The sequence below is a fragment of the Phyllostomus discolor genome, chromosome 1 (assembly GCF_004126475.2).
Source record: "Phyllostomus discolor isolate MPI-MPIP mPhyDis1 chromosome 1, mPhyDis1.pri.v3, whole genome shotgun sequence".
NCBI lineage: Eukaryota > Metazoa > Chordata > Mammalia > Chiroptera > Phyllostomidae > Phyllostomus > Phyllostomus discolor.
This window is the reverse complement of record NC_040903.2, coordinates 138,844,887-138,866,450: the sequence shown is the minus strand read 5'-3', so window position 1 is coordinate 138,866,450 and position 21,564 is coordinate 138,844,887. Positions and strand designations below refer to the sequence as shown.

At 38.3% G+C, this 21,564-nt stretch overlaps 1 long non-coding RNA gene across 1 annotated transcript; it reads left to right on the top strand.

Moving 5' to 3' along the window:
- Positions 1-264: 264 nt before the first annotated feature.
- On the top strand, positions 265-19,722 carry LOC118501386. Its single transcript, XR_004904029.1, has 3 exons — positions 265-558; positions 1,038-1,111; positions 19,350-19,722. It is a non-coding gene; the product is annotated as an uncharacterized LOC118501386 (long non-coding RNA).
- Positions 19,723-21,564: the final 1,842 nt, after the last annotated feature.

Here is a 21,564-nt window from a genome sequence, read left to right as displayed (position 1 = left end):
ACTTGATACAAAATTAGAAATCAATTGAATATGAAGTCCAGAACCAACAAGATTTAATACAAATACCTTTATGATCATGGAAGTCTTCATGTGGTTTCTATGACTTACATAAAATTAAGGGTAGAGGAAAATAATGTAGTGTATTATATATATTTAAGTTGGACATTTTACCCAAATAGATGGATAAATTGAATATATTTAGAACTCTAAATATATGACTGGTTTCTAAAAATTGTATTGTCTACAACATTGTTGAGGAATTTGCATGAAGTAATTTTGCTTTTGAGATATTAATTTTATGAATAGCTAATGTGTCTGGTCGTGCCTGGGACTAAATGCCTGTTGGAGAAATAGGCTAACAAAGGGTGAAGGTGAAGATCATTAGAGGTTTTGGAGCCGCTGAGACGGGTTGCTGGGGTTGTGTAACTGTGCCTAGAGGGCGGGGTTCCTGTACATTCCTACTTCACCAGATAACCTGCCCCCAACACCACTTCAGCTTCTGCCAGACAGATGGAACTCTCCAACATGAAAATCTGCGCAACCATTCCAATAAGCAGGGTAGGTGAAACTTGAATTAAAATTCTACCCTCTTTTTTTTTTCCTACTTGAGGCCAGATCCTGAAGATACGGAAAGAATAGGGGTCATCTAGATTCTCCTCTCAGGCAGCATACAAGCGCATCTGCATTCTAAGAGCCACCTACCTGTAAGAGTTCAAAGACATTATCTTTCACAGTACTTCATTCTCGATTTTTTTTGGCATGCCTTTTTTTTTCTTTTAAGTTTCTCTTTTCTAATCCCAATCATTCTCCCCAGCCCCTTTTCAGGGCCTCGCCTCCCCTCAACCACCAGCAGTTAAAATAATCCACCTCTTAGTTTTCCGCCCCCAAACCGACCTTTTCCCCACTGTAGCGGCCATTCACTGGGACCTTGTCCTGAGGATGTAGGCCAAGGTAGCTCCGGGTAATATGTGATGTACTGTTATGTTTTGAGTCTATTTTCTCCCTTCCGATTTGTGTGTTTTTTTCCTCCACCCAAGACTCTGCCTGAGGTTGTCTCAAGGATGCCGAAGAAAAAGACTTGTGGTCTGGGAGCGCTCTTACTCCGACATTGGTAAGTGAAAGTGATTTTCGAAGTGGAGGAGGGGCTATGCCTGACTGCTTGTGACTGAGGCTTAAACCATGATTTTGAGATCCAGGTCTAAAGTGCTCTTCTCTTCTCTTCTCTTCTCTTCTCTTCTCTTCTCTTCTCTCTCTTCTCTTCTCTTCTCTTCTCTTCTCTTCTCTCTTCTCTTCTCTTCTCTTCTCTTCTCTTCTTTCTCTTCTCTCTTTTTATTTTCTTTTCCTTTTCTATTACTTTCCTTTCCTTCTTTTTTTTTTTTATTTTTTTTATTATTTCCTTAGCGGAGTGTGCTATCATGGAAGTAGCTGAGAGATACATGCATTTCCCAAGTCAGCAGAAAGTCACACTGCATCCCTAAGTAAAGTGGATGTAGTCATGGCCAAGGGGACATAGAAGGAGAAATGAAGAGAAACCAGGTGAATTTATGTGGAAAAGGTTAGTGGGGGGCTGAAATAGGTCCTGAAGTGCAAAGTAATTTGTTTCGTGGAAATATGACTTCTGAATTTAACCGCAACTGGGAGAATATCCTAACTGGACTTTCTTAACGTTTTAAACCTGTAGATACTTGCTCGCCCTGTTGGAAACACAGCTCTTTGCTCTAGAGCCAAGGACTTGTCTCCTGCCAAAGTTCTTTTTCTTTTTTTTGGGGGGGGGGCGTGGGTAGAAGGCTCCTCCTCCCCGCTTTCACACTAACATTACCATCTCCCTCGCCCCGAGCTGGCCACCTCAGCCCTGGGCTCCACGGTCTGGGTCAGGCAGCGGGATGCCTCTGATTTGCCGAACTGCCCCAGGTAGAGTGCGGCAAGGAACCTAAGGAGCCAGGAACCGGCCTGGGTGGGAGGCTTCTTCTCTGCCTGTTCAAAGGACTAGGGAAATGAGCACCGTTCTGGGCTTGACTTTGTCCCTGCTGGGAATATCCCAGTTCCCGGCTTTGGGAATCTCAGGCAAATTAATTGATTCTTAATGCACACTTAGGGGACAGCGGGGTAAGCACAGAGCCTGGCGGTCCCGAGAGTGGCTACGAGCGCCCCAGACACCAGTTGGCTCGGCCAGAAGCGAATTTCGGGCCTTCACTGCGGTTTCCTATTACCCTTCCCCGAATCTACAGGGCTCCTGGGTAAAGTTGGAGAGGGGCATGATGGTGGGAATTGGTATCTGCTGGGAGCCAGCCACTTTGTTTTCTCGGGGTGTGGAATCAGGCAAAGTGACTTAGACTGCTGATGCGAGGCGGTTGTCAGAGTGCAGCCGGGGAGGAGAGGTGCTCTCCGGACAAAGCCGCAGGTTCTGGACTGGGGGAAGCCGAGCGCTGCTCAGGGAGCAGCAAGGTGAGGGCGCTCTTGCCCAGGACAAACAGCTTTGCGTTCTGTAGCTCACACTGGCTGATGCCAGGAAAATTGACTCCAGAAGCCTGGCTGGCGCACTTCCCCACCTTTCTCTTTTCTTCTTATTCTCCTATGTTCTCCCCCTCCTTCTCTTTCTCTCTAAAAGTTGTTTCTTTTGTTTACCTTGTGCTGTTTCAGATCTCAGCACTTATCCGCTAGTTGATAAAACTGTTTTCTCTGTAATAGACATCTTTTTTCCTTTTCCGCTCAAGTCTGTGGGCAAAGGTGAAGGGTTTTTACAGAAAAGAGGTACCCTTGGGGTGGAAACTCCCTTCGCACTAAGGGAAGCCCTGTGTTGGGGAGAGGGAGGCAGAGGTTTGGGTGGGCAGAGCATCCCTGCCTGTGTGGGAGATTATCAGGCGGTGGTCTTCAGACTTGGCAATACTAGGGGAAGGAAAGGACAATGCAGAACAGAGTTCATCTACTTCCGATTGTTCTTCCATCCCCCTAAGACCCAATTTCCATGCTTCAACATCATCTTTACCTGGACTTCTGTCAAATCTGAGGTAGGCAGAAATTTTGAAATTGTAATCATAAAAGGCATTTAAAGTAACAAATAACTCTCAAAATTATTTTTGTGGGAGTGGAAGGGGAGATAAAATGCCCCAGTTCCTTTCCATGGTCTGTTGCCTGACATGTATTATCCTCTTCCATGGTACTTGGCCTTTTGGAAGAGCTGCACGGGAGGAACGCACATAGCATGTTGTGAGATTTGGAAGTTCCTATCCAAATGAAATGAGTGTACAGTTGCCAGACATATTTGGATAATCATTTTCGCCTTGGTTTAATTTGCTTACCCAAGTAACACTCCCAGAATCCAGTCATGTTTTCAGTTTTATTCCCTCTTTCCCAGTCTCATTCTTTAAATCAGAATGTTCTTATAATGCAAACATTTTCCTCAGGTCTGTATGGTCAGGTGTGTTTGATTCCACTGATTGATCAGGAAGAATAAAAACTGTAGTGGCGTTAGTGGGGGAGAGTTGTCTCTCAGTTCTTCATTTTTCCACTTCTCTGAAATAGTGACCTGATCATTGTTGTTTGAAGTTAAATTATCTGTTAAATTAGCCCTCAACTATAACCGATGATATTTTCCCTTTGGGTCCAGTTGTCCCTAAATTCTTTTTCCTAGATGGGAAGGAGAGGAATCAAATAGAATGCTTGGTTACATAAAAGTGGGAAGATAATAAAAATCAATATTTATGTGCTGGTAATACTGTTTAAGAGAAATCACTTTCAAAGAAGCTATATTTTATAAATAAATTCTTTTAGAGGACTGTACTTTAGAAGGACCACACTAATTCAAGGATGAATGTAAATAAGCATCTTTGTTGATTAAGAAAAAATGTGAACACTGTATTTTCATTACTCTATAAAACCTAAATGCTCAAACTTATTATATACCGGTGCTTGCTAATCAAAATTAATTCTGTCATCCAGGGATATTCTCAAAAAAGGAAATTTAACTTTAAGCAAAATCTAAAATGTTTTAGATATATGAATTTCTAGAAATCCAAAGTATATTTATTTCTTTGAGTCAGACACTTGTTTGTTTTGCAATCATTATATGAGACAATTTTGGAATAGTGCAGATGCTCCCCGCCACCCACCCCCCTTGTTTCAGATTGCTTGCATATGCAAGCATAGGCATGAGAGCTTCCAGGGTATATAAAGAAAATGACATTTTTCTCGTTTGTTTTAACAAAAGCCCAAAGAATCTTTAAACCTAAAGGTACTACGGGTAGTTCAAAAATCTTTAAACATAATGAGTACTATTGTGTTTTTCTATTAAAAAGAGCTGAATGAATAATTAGAGGCTATGATGAAAGTTGAAAAATTTAAAACAAGAATAAGGTGGTAATTTTATTATTTAATACTTTTATAATTTTTATAATTAGGGATGTAGTTTTAAAGTTGGCAAGCTTTCTTAGAAAAAGTAGTGTACTCCTCCCACCCCATCAAAAGTACTTTAGATCGAATGAAGAATCAGGTAGTTCTGGCAGCAGGGCTTGTTTATTATTTATTCCAGTAGTAGTATTAGTAGATTTAAAAATATAGTTTTAATTATACATTTTGAGCTTACTGCGGGGTGGAAGACTAAAATCGATCATTCCTGCATCGATAGTGTTGTCTATTACTGCATTGATTTGTGTTTATTTATGCAGAGGCTTTTGTTTATTTACGTACATATTTCAGCATCTGCTTCTTGATTATTATCACAGGTTGGTTTTAATGAAAGTGCTTATATAGGAAACATACTTGATAAATCAATTTTAAGTAAATGTGATAGTGAGTTATGGTAACCCAAAGAGTTTATGAAATTATTTATTCATATTTGCTTTTTAGCAATTAGGAAACTATTTTTGATTAAAACTTAATGCTACTTGAAAACTTCCATTCTTCTTTTCACATATTGTATTGATATGTTTCAATAAATAGAAAAAGATAATTTTATGGTGTCAAATATGATAAAATGAAACTGATGAATAAGCCTTTTTGTTTTTTCTGTTGGCATGACTAGGTTACCCTTATAACAATAAGGTGGCCGCTGGGTTTACTAATGTTGTAGATGAAAAATCAAGGAGCAGCAGGATTTGAATACAGAAATTATGTTATTCTAAAAACACCTAAGTTATGCCAGAGGTACCTATGCTGCACAGGATATCCCAGAGTTCTTCAGTACATATTAAATACATACGCTAATCTATTCTATTATTTAGTGTATGTGTACCATTATATCTTATAAAAAGATAACTATTTCTCTTGAACTCATATGAGTTCTCTGTATATAATAGCTCACATATGAATGTTATATATCAGGGCTCATTTAAACAAATATAGCACTAAAGACCACAGGGTGTGTCCTACATGTATAAAGCAATAGTGGAAGAGCAATGTGTTAGAGTTCATGCTTCTCTTATTGTCATTACAAAATGTTGAAAGATGAAAAAGTAGCTTAATTTATCGAGGGCTATTTATTCCTCATATTACAGGGCTTTTCTTCCTGCTTGGAGGATGAATCTTTCTTTGCTAATAGTTTGGAATACATCTACCAAATATGGTTCACAGCCCCATTCTTTATCTCTTGAGCTCTCAAACCCCCTCCAGTATCTGTGAGAAATATAAGGAGGAAAATTAACCAAATTCTTCCTTGAGGACCAAAGTGTCTTGGGAGATAGAAAAGGAATCCCTTCACCCTGGCACATTTTCCTGAAATTACTGAACTTCAGCACCCTTACTGAAGCCTCCCAGTCTCAGGGCTGCAGGCAGAAGGTGGCCAAGCCTCAAGCTTTGCAGAGGTTGAATGAAGAAGCAGAGGGAGAGCTTAGAGTTTGTTAATTTGGTTTATTTTTTTCCTGTGCCAAGCCCTTGAAGTTAACACAGGAACATAGCTCTTCAGGACCAAGCACTCTTGGCATTCTTTGGAGACTGAAATTCCAGAGCATCTGATAAACAGGACTTATAGCTGGGGTATGCTCACCCACCCCTCCGTCTTTTTATGCATGCACTAGCTCGTCTTCACGTGCATCTGAGTAGTGGACAGTGTTGACTTGAATTGCTCTTGCTCGCTCCAAGCCTTTCCTGTGAATGAACCCAAAAACACTCGACAGGTCGTGAATAATCGTTTTAATGAGTGTGCAAAGCGTGCGATGGGGTGCACAGAGCTGTCGGGTTAAACAAACAACTTGTATCCTGACCAAATCCGATTGTTAAAGTGCAAAGTGATGTCAGCTCCATTTCCATTGCCTGTTGGAGAACCACAGATCTGACATTTGGGAGTCCAATCTTTCTCATTAAAAAAACACACACAATATTTTCCAACTGTATATGTGATCTTCTCTAATACTAATCTGAGCCAAACAGAACCTCATTTGAGAACCACAGAAGTAGTGGTATTACTGCTTCAAGAACAATCGAGAGAAAAACAAGGATGAAATCAGAACAAATATAAAAAGTCTGAGAATTTCTTTTTGATAGCTCATATATAATTGCTGACCCATATTGTAAAAATCTTACCTTTATTTTATATAGTTCATTAGTGACAAATATCATGTTAACTATATCTAATCAACCAGGATTGGTAATTTGGTCCTGTACTAATACAATCTCTGAACCTGTAAGGATATTTTCTATGGAAAATTTAACTGAAATTTGTTGTTTATGTTAGCTTGTGAGAGGATAAAAGGATAGGTAGTTCCCACATTTATGCTTTCAAGAAAAACAGTTTGGAGGAAAGTAATGGGAAAGGAACCCTGATGGACCAATCTAAAACAAGAACAAAAAGCACAAACACCAGTGAGTTCTTTAGAAATCACACTGTCTTCCCCCCTCTTTTGCACAACTATACCAGGGAAACATTGCTCTCCCATCCAGTTAAGAGAGCTACTTGGACACAGCCACTCGTGCTACTTTCCTCATTGATTAAAAAAAAAACTTTCACAATTCCAAACATCAAAAAAACACATACAAGCATAATAAAACCCCAAAAGATTTTTTAAAAAATCCCTTCTACATATCCCTTCTGTACATTCATAACTCAAACAAAATAGCCAAAATGCTTGGAAATCGGTGTATTAGTTCCAACTAACTAGCTTCTTTAACCTATAAACAATTTAGAAAATTAAGGTTTATGTTTCTATTGTATTATTATAGAATACATATTTTACTTTATTAAAAACTGAAAACATATTATGTTCTACAGCCTGAAGGTTATTTGTCCTCTAGTAATTATAATCTGCTTATAGAAATGAAATATTAGGTATAGGGTACACTTTAGTATGGAAGCTCAGCAGCATTTGATCACTCAGCTCCTATTGGTCATATTTTCATCTGTATATATGTCAGTCTCTTTGACCATCTATTTTACATATGAATGTCAATATACAACCAATTGCAATTACATGACTGAATCTGCCTAAAACATAACTGAAGTATTTGACTGAGGAAGCAGTTTCTTATGGAAGTCATAGTTTTGTTATTATGGTTGCTAGTTTTTATACATTTGTGTCAGTTTAGCCCTAACTGGATAAAATGGAAAGTCAGTTTTCATCATTAAAACTTTGAAAAGACAATCAGCAGTTTAGGATGGTGGTTTTTGTTTAACTATTATCTAGTGAATGCCTTTATCAGAGTATCAATTCAGAGTAGCCTTTATGTTCTAGGAAGTTTGACAAAAATGACTATCAAAAAGTATTTTCTAGGAAGTTTGACAAAATGACTATCAAAAAGTAGAGGTTTGCACTTTTATTGTTTTAAATATTTTGGGGCACACATCAGACCATGCAGTTATTCCTTAAACGGAGTTCTTCTCTTTGGGCTGAGCTGATGAATTTTAGGAGTCAGTGAAAGAGCCACATCTATTTCTGTTTTAGATACACAAATAGCAAAGCTAGAGGGTGCATCTGTTTGTGTGTGTGTGTGTGTGTGTGTGTGTGTATCACCACCAAAACATTAATTATATTTGAAAGAGCAGGGAGCTTGTTGTGGAGAGAATTGAAATACTGAATTTATATTCCATGGAATCTGTCTGTGGAGAGGACTGGAATTGTACACCTGTCTTAAATGATACACCATCTTCAGTGAGGTACATAACAAGATAAGTAGATGAAGGAAGCAAACGTGGAGGGGAGTGATCTTAGATATTTAGATGGTCCTAAGCAGAGGGAATCCACATGCAAATGCAAATCACATGAAGAACAAGCATGGGGTCTTTGTTCTCTGTCAACAAAAACAAGTATTTTTTCTCTACAAAGCAAATCACAAAATGATGTTAGCTGAATTTGGAGGAAGGGAGAAGCTGAGTAAGAATATTTCAAGTATCATATTTCTGATCCCCAAGTCCTGTTTACTTCATAGCTGCCAAATTTTATATCCAAAATTTAGTTTCTCTTCCTCCCAAATCCTACATGGGTATGAATCATCCTTGATCATTTTTAGTTTTTGGCTTAATTACTAGTTTTCAGCTTTAAATTAGCAATAAACTAATTAATCTGACTAATGTTCCTAAACTTGTATTGAATAGTATAATAGATGCAATAACAACACAAATAAAATAAAATCCGCAGAAATAATGACAAAAATAAAATGTTAATAATGCAAACAATAATAGCAGAAACAATTTTAAAATAATTTATCTGGCTGACAGGATGAAGAGGAAACTTGTGTTTCACAGCTGCACTTGGGCATTCCTCTAATTTCTTGTTTCACTGGTTAGATGGATGATCTGTTCTGGCCCAATTCAAGTATTCTAATAGAAACTCCCTTGGTTTAATATAGTAGGGCTTTTTAATGGCACTAGGTACTTTTTTTACCCACTTGTATTCATTGATATGGGCATGTTCCTCTTGGACACCATTCAGAAGTAAATAAACTCTTGAGGGAGACTGGGAGCAGAGGCAGACATGTGAAGGGATTATTAGGTAAAAGGACCTGGTTCCTTTGGCAGGAGTTCTGTTGGTGAATGAGCAACTTGTCATATTTGGGATCATGTTATCAGAGCCAAGGAGTCTGAGATGGGTAAAGTACTTCAGTTATGAGGTTTCTGTGAGTCCAAAGAGTGGCCCTGAGGAACTCAACCCATAGGGCAAGACACAAAAATTAAGAATTAGGTCCCTCTGGACATTTTTTTTTTTTATATTTCTTTAAGGATGGAGGGTTGGAAAGGGGGCAGTACGTGAGGAGAATAGAAGTGGTAGGAGGAGGCCAGGTTGAAGATGTAACTGGTAGTGATCTAGCTAATAAAGCTAAACTCATCTATAGAAGAGGCAGAGGTGTTTTTGTCAGTTGTAAATCTAACAAGGTTTATCTGTCTAGGTGTGAAACAGCCACCAGTTCCTGAGGCTAGGCTGGAATGAATCTGCCAGTGAGTCTGTCTGTATCTGTAGGAACCTAACTCTCCTCTCAGTCCAATATTCTGAGCCCCCCAGTATCCCCCCACTCCAAAGAAAAAGGAAAAAGAAAAGCACGTGGGAGGGAATTAGACTCAATATTTGTCAGGGAGATATTGGAATTAAAGCAGGTTGTTTGAGAACTGCCTTCATTTGTGGAGGGGAAAGAAAGCTGGTCAGGAGAGGGAGGCTAGTTATAGGAGAGAACAGAGGTTGAGCTAGAAATTCCATGGCAGCCCAGTGACCAGGGTCAAATGGAAAGAACCCTAGCTATAGAAGGATAGTTTGGGAGCAAGGAAGGATAGCCATTAAATGTTTTTGCTTCTGTATTCCTGGAAATTAATGTATCACTGACAATTTATGAAAAAAAAAAAAGATCTGCTTGCCTTGTTAAAAAACAAGTTACAAAAAGGAAGGCATAACTACCAATGCCCTGTTCTGTTCTCTAGAAAATGTTTTTTTTTTTTTTTTAGATATTGTTTTCAAACACACACTCACACAATGCATAACTAAAGCAAACAGTAATTGAAGGAAAAAAGGGAGGAGAGAAAAGAAGAATGCAACTTCCCTGCTGGTTATAAGTGCATCCACCTCTTCACTTTTCACAGAAGGGAGGCTGAAGAATTCTTCTTAATTTCAGTCTAGTCTTTTCACTTAAGAGAAATATGAAAATATTCCAGTTCATGAGAAAGTTATTTCGCTAGCGATTTTCCAAAACGAGGAGAGGAACTTTCACTTCTAGATTAATTCACCGAGGTGATGCTTAGTCTGCAATGGGAGAAAAGGGCTTTGGCTGCAACTATATATTGCTCTGCTTTTCAATCACACTCCCAGGTTTTCTCCCTGTACTCCTAATAATTAATAACTAAGTTCATCTCAACACTTCTGAAAGTACAACAATCAATTTGAACTCAAATTGGAGCTTTCCACACAAAATCCAATTCTAATAAAATAATACTTTAAGAAAAAACATTATTGTGATTGTTTTTCACTTGCTTACATTGTTTCTTTGATTAAGAGAAAACTATCATTTATTTCAATAAGATAATTAAAAGAAATGAATACTGTCAGTAAAAAAATGGCCCTCAATCCTGTTATATACAACCCCCAAATATGACTTTTAAGAATTTGCTTTCAAATATTTTGTTTTTAATTATGTATAACTGACAACCCCTGAGTCATTGGAGACATGGCTAACTAAAATAAACCAAGTTAATACTATAGGAATATTTCACAGAAAATAAAGAAACAATAAAAGCAGTTATTTCACAAAGTAGTAGAATTCATGCAGATACCAGGCGCACTCAGTTTATGTACCCATTTAACAAAATTAATAGGCTTTTATATTCCACTATGTTAAAAATATTTAGCCAACATAAAGCAGATATTTAAATGCATATATATACACATCATGCTGCATATAGTTCAAATACGTATGTTTGTTTATTTTTATAGAAACTAAGACTAAAAATATTAGCATTTCTAACTTTTTAGCCACCAAAACTTGGGGTTTAATTTTGATCTGTAAACACTGAAGGAAAGCCAAAACCACTACATTTTGTTTAGGTTTTATTATGAAGCAAATACAGACTTCTATCTTGGGGTGTGCAACAGTAAGGAATTTAGGGGTAAGTAGAAATAAGATCTGCATATGCTTTTAGTAAACCAAGATGCAGTCATTTCATTTTTAAGCACTAATGTCCTACTATTAAATGAAGGAAATGCACAGTTTCAAAAACAGGTGGGTAAACCAAGCTTAAACAATAATATTTCAGAAAGGTAATGGCTTCAAATGATGCTAACATTTTTTTCCAACAAAAAATTTTCAAGGCAGATACAGCAGATCTTTTGCACAAGTGGCAAAGCAAATATTTTAGAAATGGGCTGCAGGGGATTTAATGGACTGACACTCTGAATATTTATTAAGGGTCATACTCCTTTGAATATAGTTGCGTGCTCCAAAAGTGGGGAGAGGAAGGATTGGGGGTAGACAAGTCCATGCATCCTAAGCATTGCTAATGGTGAAAGGATATGATTGTGTGAAATAGGAAAGGATTCCATGCCATGAGAGGAGCTGCAAAAGTCTATTGGTCCTATCAGGTTTATTCTTTTTTCAAGTACACATTTCAAAAAAAGAAATGTATCCTTTCCACTAGGCTCTCATTTGCAGTTATGGTTTCACAGGCAACAACCAGCTTGTATTATAGTCCAATGCATCAGTTCAGTTTTTAAAACAATGGACAAGAAAAATAAGGTTAGTCTTTTCAATAAAATTCTCATTGGCACTTGGAGAATAGCAAAGAGGGAGGCTTCAAAACATGGCAGTGGGAGAAGAGCAATACTCTTCAAGTGCGTTTTAGTAAGATGCTAAGTAAAATGATGTTCAGAAATTGGGATTAATAGAGCAGTTTAAATACAAATCTGCCGGAAATCGCACTCCGTGTGAATGAAAATGAAGGAATTTATGCATATTCTAATTTTCCCTCTTTGGCTGCTATTTTGGAGGAAGAGACTTCTTTTGCTGATGGTGGAACTTTTTTGTTCTGCACAGGAAATGTGTAAATGAACATAAATATTTTTTCTTCCCCTTCCATTTCTCCCCTCTATTCCTCCTCCCTCTCTATAATCAGAGGTTGTTAGGGTCCTCAGTTCTGCAGCCACTGATCCCAGGATTTCTCCCCATTCCCAGAGAGTAGGGGGAAGGCAGTGAAGAGAAAGGGAGTTAGGGTTCCTCTGAGTCACTAGACCTTTGGATATTAACAAGAGTTTCAATTCCATCTTTGGACATTCGAGGCGTGTAGAGAGTGAGGAGTCAGACGTTTAATGTGATGAACATTAATCTCAAAAACTATTCTCTCTCACAACCAAATTCCCAGGGACGAAAAGGTTGAAGAGACCTTAAAAATGATCTTATAAACATGTGAAGATCTTCTGACCTTCAGGGTCGAGTCCAAACACTTTCCCTCTCACGTCCTTGGGAACAAACAGGGCTAGTACATTTTAATTTTATGAAGCCCAGCAAGGAACTCTCTAGCTCGCCTATTCTGACGTAACTTAGTTAGTCACCTAATGTTATGAGCGAGTGAAGTGGAGCGCTATCTTTCGTGGAAGATGTAAGGGACTCCTGAGATCGTCCAAGGAAGTGAGTGGGGTGCTGGCCGGGCGAGTAACCCGGGGAGAGAAAGGGAGAAGGAGAGATCAAGAGAGGGAAGGGGCGCTCCCGCTTGTCCGGCTCCCGCATTTGTAGGCCAAGCTTGGAGCTTCAGAATTAATCCTGGGGCAGGGGTAGACAAGCTGAAACAAACTCCGAGTTTATAGACCCGGATAAAAACCCTGGAGGCAACCTGATTCCTAATAATTTAATTTCAAAAGAGCCGGTGATGACCCCCCACCCCCGCCTCCCTTCCCCCCTCGGCAGCTCACAAGGCGCCGCCCGGGCTTCCGCTCTGTCCCACCGGTCTGTCAGGTGCCAGCTTCTCCAACCGCGTTCGAGGCTGCCAGCCTCGGAAAGGAGGGTCGCGGGAACAGCATCGTCTCCCGCGCCACCCTGCCTTCACGGAGAGCCCCTGGCTCAGATACAGGGCAGCGCCGCCCTGGGAGCCCTGGTATCAGAAGGCCCACTTTCTAACATCTCCTCCACCTGACGCCGTCCGCTGCCCGCTCCTAGTCTTCCCCTGGGGAAGGGGGCACCGCCGGCACCCACAGGTTGGCGCTCCCCACCCCCACCCACCCGCGGGATTTGGGCCCGGTGTCCATTCGCTCCCGGGACACCGGTAAGCGTGTGGGGGCGCAGATTCACCTGGCAAAACACTGTATATGGGAGCACAGACCTGTCCCTGAAGAACTCACGTCAGGCTATCGTCACATTCGTTAAAGCTAAAAAATCCCTATTTTACAGAAAGTCTGCTGTGATATGATAAGGTCTTGTGGGCAGAGAAAATCTGCCTCCCAAATCCAGGGAGGCTCGGCCGCTTTGGCTCTGGAGTATAGCCTTTTCCAGGGTCTTTCCTCCCGGGCACTCAGGAGCCCACTTCCGGCCGCTCTGGGAGACACTGAACTTCACCTGCCGTAGCACTTCCGCCCAATGGACTCCGGCACTTCCGCTAGTCAGGTGGCTGAGGGATACTGAGGAGCAAGCACTCTGCCTTTCAGGAGGCTGCTGGGACCTTTATCCGTTCCCTTTATTTCTCTTTATTTTGAATTTCTTTTAATGCCTTCCCTTCCTTAAACTTTGGAGTTTGGGGGAGGGAGTGGAGCGGACCCAGAAGATGAGAGTTAAGGCACATTGAAGATAATTTTTTAGGGGGGCGATCTGCACAAATTCACGTCAACATCTTTTTAATCTCCCCTCCCCCACACCCAGAGCTAGGCTGATGTCTGCACTTAGCATGCAATAAATGTTGAAAGAATTACTGAATAAATGACGTTTGCTTCTTCGGGCACCTGGTGCTTAGGGCTGGTGGGTAGCCTCAGAAATTAGCTGACTTCTGACTACTGTTCTGTTGAAGTTAGTTGAGAAACTAATTAGTAATTTTTTCAAGCATTTTGATGTCTTGGGGGCTCCCCCAAACTGGGAGGAAATGTCAGAGTTGTCGAATACTTTTTTCTTGAACTTTTTTCTTTTGTATGGGGTAAAATGCTGTGATTTTTAGAATTTGGTGGTTTATCAACTCTTCTGTGGCTTTTCCTTTCCATTTTGCTTTCATTTTAAAGTTTTACTTTCTGCAATAAGAAGTAAAGGCCTTATGAAGTTAATCTCTTGTAACCAATTTGAGGCAGAAACTAAGAGATTTTTCTTTTGCTTTCAAGCTACGTTATAGTTTAACTCTTGTCAACCTTAACTCACTTGTTTTGTATTTTCTGCATCATCCAGCTGTTCTTGTTCTTTACAATAACATTTGTTTTTAAATGCCACAGAACTTTTTGACACCAAAAGAGAAATTTTACAGTTGTGAGACTAGATTCCATCAGTCGACATATATTAAATGCATATTCTATTGAGCACTAGTTGAATAACTCATAGCCTAGTCCCTGGAGCATTTAATGTCCCACTTTTGTGGTCTGTGACATAGTGAAAATATATAACCAATAAGGTAACAACAATGAAGGTAATTTGAAGGGTTATAATTGCAAATTAAATTGAAAGTATATTTGTTAGCATCATTATGAAGAGGCATTAGAGGGATACAAAAAAAGCTCCATTCATATCCTCTGGGAATTTACAATCTACTTGGGCACAAATAATGTAAATGTAAATTGATAGAAACAGCTACTAAGTTATAGTCAGTATTTGGCATATGGAAAACATTCAGCAAATAATTGTCTTACATATTAATTTTCAGTCATGTCATTCTTTTAAAAGAGATATGATACTGATAAGAAATAAAGGAAGGATTCATTAGGAAAACTTGCATGGAGGAAATGAATTTGTACTTCATGTGTCCCAAAGGAAGACTAGAATAAGCAAGCTGTTTGTGTTGGGGGACTAGTTAAAAGTTGCATACATGGAGAATGAAAAGTTTGATGAGATAAAGTTTGGTGGTAATTTGTAGTAAACCTTAAAGAACAAGAGGAGATTGTATGTGATAGTAGAAGTGATAGAGACCTATCCTCTATGCAGAGGATGGCATGGTTAAAATTGAGATTTATATTTAAAAAAATTCTAGCCAGCAACTGAGTGTAGTGAAAACTGAGGGAGAGAGAGTAGAAAAAAAGATTTTGGTGCAGTTCTAGAATGGGATATTATTAAAGAGTGGCTGTAGGCAGAGCCATCATTAGGACCTTTCTCTCCAATTACTATACAATGAAAACTATTTTGAGATGATAAACTCAGTAATAAGCCTTGACTAGAACAAAGCCACAGTACCAACTGGAATCAGTACCACCCCAATTCTTCATTGCTGGTGGTGGTAGGGAATGTTGTGTTGACTGATAATGATTTAAAGTTAGTCATCTAACCATTATTTATATTTACCTGTTATTCAGTAACAGAAGTTCTGAACTGGGTGTGATTTTTGACCCCCAAACCCAACAGGGACATTTGGCAATGTCTGGTGACATTTTTCCTTGTAGTAACTATGGGCTACTACTGTCATCTAATTAGTAGAAGCCAAAGATAGATATTGCTAAACATCTTATGATGCATAGGAGAGCCCCCCCACAACAACAAATTTTCCTGTCCAAAATGTCAACAGTGGCCTAGGCTGAAAAACCTTCAGTGATGGATATGAAGCATGAGCTCTTACTCTGGAGAGCTGTACAATGAACCTAACTTCTATTATAGTGACATTTCAACTGAAGAAATGTTTTATATGTTCAGTGGGTCAAATGAAGCTCAGAAAATGGCAGTTATCTTCCTAGCCCTGAGGCCTTAGAAACAGGAAAATCAGGAGGATACCTGCTTGGATTTTGTAGTCTTTATAAAATGGAGTTAGAAATTTTCCTTAAGGATTTGTTTTCTAAATGCTATTTATTAAATTAATAAAATGTGCCTTTGGAGTTGCTTAGCAACTTATGAAAAAGCTTGTTTTTTAGAAGTGCATTTGTTTGTTTAAAACTAGGGTAGGTTGCATATTATTAGCTACATTACATAAATCAACAAAGAAATGTACACTGAAAATGGAATAAGATGTTTCAACACATTTTCTGCTCTCTGTGTCTGGCAATTAAAACACTCTAATTGTCTGGTAGAATTGCATCAAATATTCGACAAATGTTATTTATGTATGAAACTTCAACATAATATTGAGTATGTAGGAGAACCAAAGGGGAAAAATTAAGCAGGTTTGTCATAAAGTGTGTGTTTATCTTAACCTTTCTTCTTCAAAAATCTTATCAACTAAGTACTTTTATCAGACACTAATTATACTCTTTCTGAAAAGAATTTCTCCAACACCCTTCAGTGCTTGCACCCTTTAATCATATCTCATTACATCTACCTAATCCATATCTTTTTCACATTGCCAGGGCTCATTAACAGTTTTAAAAGCCAATCTTGGACATTATTACTCCTTGTAATTGAGATGAAAATAATGCCAATAATATTTTATTTCTAAAATGTAATGGATCATTTAAAATTTGTTCTGAAGACACTTCTTTCTTAAATATTAATGAGAAATTAACTTTTTAACATGCATTAAGCTAGCAGGAATGGTGAGATGTGTCTGAAAAACCTAAAGCCCATTTTTGGAGGCAAAGTTATTTTTATAAGCTGTTTTAACAGTGGATCATCAGCCACTTTGAAGGGAAGTGATCCTTGATTAACAGTTGGCTGATATTGTGTTGCTACAGATGTGTGGAAGCAATACAGGTGCTACCTATGAACCACGACAGATCTGAGCATTTTCTTTTTATGACTGAAAAATATAAGTTCTTGAGTGGGCTTTCATCTTTATGTATTAGCCCATTTAATTTTAGACAAGACAAACTGAATATCCAACTCAAATAATGAACCATAGGTACTATGTTTCCCATAAACTTAATGAAAAGATTATAAATATGGCTAGTACTTTATCCCTGCTGATTTCTCATTTTTAGAAAAGGAAACCAGGATCCAATTTGCAGTTACATGACTGAAGTAGAGCATCATGCAATGACATCTTAGGACTTGAAAGTCAAGTCCTGTCTCTCAGAATATAACTACATAGAACTGTTATTCTCAAAAACAAAAGCTGCTTCCAACATTATTATTGAGTTTGAGTTTCTTTCTCAAAAGTAATCTTTAAGAGCCTTAAGTAAAGTTTGATGGCTTATCATTGTTATGCATATACTATTAAGCTATATTAGAAAGAAACACAAACCAAAAGTAATTGTCCAAAAAAGCCCGGATTTTGTACGAGTACCTCCAGCTATTATTCAATAGTAGTGGAAATGCAATAAAGCTTTCATTTAGATTGATTTTTCCCTATTTATTATTTCTGCCAAAGAGTATCTATTTTAGGTGTTTTATTAGATATATATTTTTTAGTGCTTACCTGAAGACTTTTTAAAAATTGATTTTATAGAAAGAGGAAGGGAGGGGAACATGAATGTGAGAGAGGAACATTGACTGGTTACCTACTCTGACCAGGAATCAAACCTTCAACCTTTCAGTTATGGTACAACACTCCAACTAACTGAGCCAAACTCACTAGGGCTTATTATATATCACTTTAGTGTTTTCTTTCAAATGTTTTCTTTTAGAATTTTATATTTGTTCTTATTTCTCTCTGTTATAAGTTTCAGCTTGATGTTGGTTATAGAAGATTGTTATTAAACAGAATCAAGTGAAACAGTGTAAGAGTTGATGTGTTAGGTGTGCTGTGTCTTTTCTTTTTCAAGTATAGTTGTCTCCATTTCCCACTGCCACTCTCTCCTGCCCTACTCACTCCCACTTCTCACCCTCAATCCAACCTCCTTTGGCTTTGTCCATGGGTCCTTTATATATGTTTCTTGATGACCCTTCTTCTTCTTTCCCCCATTTTCCCCCTCCTCCCACCTTTCTAGTTACTGTCAGTTTGTTCTTTATTTCAATATCTCTGGTTCTATTTTGCTTGCTTCTTTGTTTTGTTGATTAGGTTCCACTTATAGGTGAGATCATATGGTATTTGTCTTTCACTACCTGGCTTATTTCACTTAGCATAATGCTCTCCAGTTCCATCCATGCTGTTGCAAAGGGTAAGAGCTGCTTCTTTCTTTCTGCTGCATAGTATTCCATTGTGTAAATGTACCATGTTTTTTTGATTCACTCATTTACTGATGGACACTTAAGTTGCTTCCAACACTTGGCTATTATAAATTGTGCTGCTATGAACATTGGGGTGCATAGGTTCTTTTGAATTGGTATTTCAGGATTTTTAGGGTATAATCTCAGCAGTGGAATGGCTGAGTCAAAAGGCAGTTCTATTTTTAGTTTTTTGAGGAAATTTCAAACGGTTTTCCACAGTGGCTGCACCATTCTGCATTCCTACCAACAGTACAGTAGGGTTCCCTTTTCTCCAGTACCTTGCCATCACTTGTTGATTTTTTTTTACAATGGCCATTCTGACATGTGTGAAGTGGTATCTCATTGTGGTTTTAATTTGCATCTCCCTGATGGCTAGTGATGCTGAGCATCCTTTTATATGCCTCTGGGACCTCTGTGTATCCTCCTTGAAGAAGTGTCTATTCAGGTCCTTTGCCCATTTCTTAATTGGATTGTGTGTCTTCCTGGAGTGTAGTTGTGTGAGTTCTTTATCTGTTTTGGAGATGAAACTCTTGTCTGAGGTATCATTGGCAAATACATTTTCCTATACAGTTGGTTCACTTTTCATTTTGCTGATGTTTTCGTTAGCCATGCCGAAGCTTTTTATTTTGATGAAGTCCCACTTATTTATTCTTTCCTTTATGTCCCTTGCTCTAGTGTACATATCAGTGAAAACATTGCTGCATGGACTATCTGAGGGCTATCTGGCTGCAACATCTGTTACCCCATTGATTGCCTGGGTTATGTCTTATCTTTTACTGTTGCTAAGAACTGAATAGAGTAAGTTAATTAGATTTTTAGGATCTGTAACAATTTTTTTTTCAAAAATCACTCTATTGGCGTTTTTTTCTTTTAAATTCTCTTAATTTCTTTACTCATCTTTGGGGAGGGTAACTTTGCATGTACTCAACTATACACAAGTTTTCATATGTGTGTGTTTTGCTTTGCTGAAGTAGCTTGAGTATTCAAGTTTTACAAAATACCAAAGGCAATGCTTATTTTAATGAAATTTTCCTCATTTTATTATCAATGAAGTTATTTCTACTAATAAAAATAAAACTTACTAAACTTAACAACATACTATAATATTACAACAATTTAAAAAATTACAAATTCAGTATTAGCATAGTTTAAAACTTTTCATTTTTATAGCATTTTTATCTTTGTTTTTCATTGTTAAAAATGTTTTGCCTTTTCTGTACTGATCATATATTTTCTTGTCCTTTTCCCATTATTTTCAGAGATGTCTCACTGGTTTGCACAATGAAGATTGATACCATGATCGTCCTACTTGCATCAAATGACAATTATTCATCGGTGTGCTGTTATCAAGCAGAGATTTCCAAATATTAGTTCTTTAACTCAAAGAAAAGTAGCTGCATCCAGGCAGAAAGGCATGTGGGAGCCCCCTAAGTGTTTATGATTTGTCTCCCGACAAAGTTGCTCCAGCATTATTGTTTGTTTCTTTTTTAAATGCTTCTCTCTGTAGTATCCTCCAGACTCTAAACTACTAGATGGGTTCCTAAGTTCCTTCAGATGTGTCCCAAGTCAGAATTCTTTATCCACTTCCCACCCTCTAGTTCCATGGATTAAGAAGAAACAATAATAAAGTAATAAAAATCATTTGTTTCTGTTTGACTGAATCATCCCAGGCTTGAAGTGCCTTAATGGGTTAATTAGCCTTATTGTTGCATTTACTATCTTACACACACTGGTTTGTGGAAAAGTGTTCCTCTTGGCCTTTGCCTTGTTAGAAAAAGGAACACTAGGTCTGTGGCATTAGACTTTGCTCTTGAAGTGCATGGCACTATGTCAACATAAAGCTTGAGCAAGCTTAGTTTTTCCTTGGTGGAATGCTGCTGGCATAGAACCATCTTTCCCTGTCATTGTATGCTGGCTTTGATTTATTCTGGGCCATACCCCCTTCCAGAGCAACAGTTCTAGAGTAGTATGGGGTTTAGTAGCATTAGAAAGGGAAGCCCGGTGCCTCTTGTAGGAGGAGTTCTGAGAGCTTTACCCTAGCAATCAAGATGTGTGTTTTGGTTAACTGAATCCTGCAAATATATCCCTTCTAGCCTAAGTGAAAGAAAAAGAGAATATCTGCTATTATTTATCATCATTCATTTCTCATAAATAACCAAGATTTTCATTAAGTATTATCTTGTCCTGGAATTAATTCTTTCAATTCTCATCATAGCTTTTGTTCCTATAGATTATAATGAGAGAGGTATTGACAAGAAAACAAAAAGGACTCAAGATGAGCTTTCGTTTTGGTTCTTAAACTTCAAGATCAACACTGGAGAGCATTATGCTAAGTGAAATAAGCCAGACAGTGAAAGACAAATACCATATGATCTCACCTATAAGTGGAACCTAATCAACAAAACAAAGAAGCAAGCAAAATAGAACCAGAGATATTGAAATAAAGAACAAACTGACAGTAACCAGAGGGGCAGGGGGAGCGAGGTGACAGGGAAAAGAAAGGGAAGGTTCATAAACAAACATGTATAAAGGACTCCTGGACAAAGACAAACTGGAGAAGGATTGAGGGTGGGAGGTGGGGGTGGATGGCATGGAGGAAAGTGGTGGTGGGAAAATGGAGACAACTGTACTTGAACAACAATAAAAAAAAGAATTATTTTTTTTGGTTTAGATTTTATTTATTTTTAGAGAGTGGGGAAGAGAAGAGGGAAGAGAAGGAGAGAAATATCAATGTGTGGTTGCCTCTCACATGGCCCCCACTGGGGACCTGGCCTGCAACCCAGGGATGTGCCCTGACTGGGAATTGAACCAGCAACCCTTTGATTTGCAGCCTGTGCTCAATAATCCACTGAGCTACACTAACCAGGTCAGGAAAAAAAATAATTCTTTTTTTAAGATTTTTAAAAAAGATTTTATTTATTTATTTTTAGAGAGGGAAGGGAGGGAGAAAGAGAGAGAGAGAGAGAGAAACATCAATGTGCGATTGCTGGGGGCTATGGCCTGCAACCCAGGCATGTGCCCTGACTGGGAATCGAAACTGCGATGCTTTGGTTCGCAGCCTGTGCTCAATCCACTGAGCTATGCCAGCCAGGGTGAATTTTTTAAAAGTTTAAGTTATTCATCATAAGTGACTAATTTGATTTCTGGATCAAAACATTAGTGATTACTGTGCATCTATCACTGATAGATGGATCAAATTTTGGCATATTGATAAAATCAGGGTGTAAGGTTTCCACTACAAGGGCAGAGCAAGGGTTATAATACATTTTCTGAAATCATCCCTTCTTGTGACCTACAAAATAAACATAAAACTGTATAATTCTGTTTGGGGTAGGAGTGCAGTTGAAGTAAATTACCATTGTTCAAACAAGAACTCAAGTTCTAAATTCACCATTTACTAACTGAGATCAACTTAACTTTTATAGACACTAGTTTCCTCTGTAAAATGAATATATTGTCAAAAATCCTTCATAT